Here is a 1,412-nt window from a genome sequence, read left to right as displayed (position 1 = left end):
CCTGATGTTTTGTGATAGATAAATGTCATTTATTTTTAAAGTTGTTCAAACTTGGAATTGATCGGGAGCTCTTGTTTACTTCAATTCTGGATTAGGCCGAAAAATTATTTTGCACCGTGGGATTGTGAGAAGGGATCAAGCCACACGTCTTAGACGCTTGGTCTGAAACCCTGGTTTGGAGTAAAGGCTGGAGCTGCTGTCTGCACCCACGTGCTTCCGCTCAGCACCCCAGCAGGCCTCTTGGGATGGTGGCTGGCAGGAAGGACACCGGCCACGCGCCCTTCCAGCATGTGGTCGGCGATAAATACGAATGACAGAATGAGCTCCATTAAGCCTGGAGATCTACCAAGCGGGCGAAAGCCAAAGAATGCCGTTGCAACCAATGTGTCCAGTTTGCACGAACTTAGGGCACAACGTCATCCTCATGGCGAAACCCAAGAACCACACCAAGGCTCTGCCACCGTGCTGTGGCTCATGAAGGGTCTTTTCACGCCGAGGTTAGGGCTAGTGGTCCTGGACCCGCGTCGGTGGGACAGGAATCTGGGTACGCCCCTGGCCCAGGGTCCTCCCCGGGTGCCAGCCACTCCTCTCCACGGCCCTCTGAAGATGATGCACCTGAGGGTGAGTGAGCCTGGTGTGAGCTCGTGGCACCTGGGGCAGAGAGGTACCGCAGAACAAGGAGGAGATGGCTCGTCTGGTGCCATCTGGTTAAGGCTATCGTGGCAGGAGGAAGGGGGCGGGTCAGAGACTGAAGAGGGGCCCGAAGCAAGATGATTCGGACACCCACAAATGTCGTAGCCCTGGGCTGAAGTGCTTGTCCTTTCCAAGTTGGCAGCCGAGAAAAAACGCACAGATAACTCCGTGGACAGGAGGCTCTGCCACAGCCTCTCTGCTCGCCCTGGGCTCCATGTGCTGTGGTCAGTGAGAGCCAAGTCCAGGACTCACTTCTTCCAGAAATTTGGGATGCTGGCGGAGGCCTAGCAGGGCTGTGGCTGCTGCGGCGATGGGTCCATGTGGATTGATGTAAATTGCAGGGAATCTTCTAGACCAGGTGGTAGAAAGTTCTTCTTTCTCAGCTCTATGCCCAGGTGAGACTGCGTCAAGCCCCAGATGTTCCAGCCCCTAAATGTTAACACTGGTCTTCTTTCGCTGCCTCTCAGATCCTTGTGTTATGTCGAGTCCTCCAGGTGGGCTTAGACGTCCGGAGGATTCACTGTGTCGTGACACCTGTGGAGGACACGGGGAGGGGGGCAGGACGAGGTGGGGTGAGCCTGTGGACCACTCTGAGGATCCGAGCCCCGTGGAAGGAGGGAAGGAAGGAGGATGGGGTAGGAAGAGTCTCAGGCTGCAGTGCCACGGGGAGTCATTGAACCCAAAGCCACTTGTCATGAGAGCTGCCCATCCAGCAGGAA

The sequence above is a fragment of the Pteropus alecto genome, unplaced genomic scaffold, assembly GCF_000325575.1.
Source record: "Pteropus alecto unplaced genomic scaffold, ASM32557v1 scaffold143, whole genome shotgun sequence".
NCBI lineage: Eukaryota > Metazoa > Chordata > Mammalia > Chiroptera > Pteropodidae > Pteropus > Pteropus alecto.
This window is presented reverse-complemented; position numbering follows the sequence as displayed.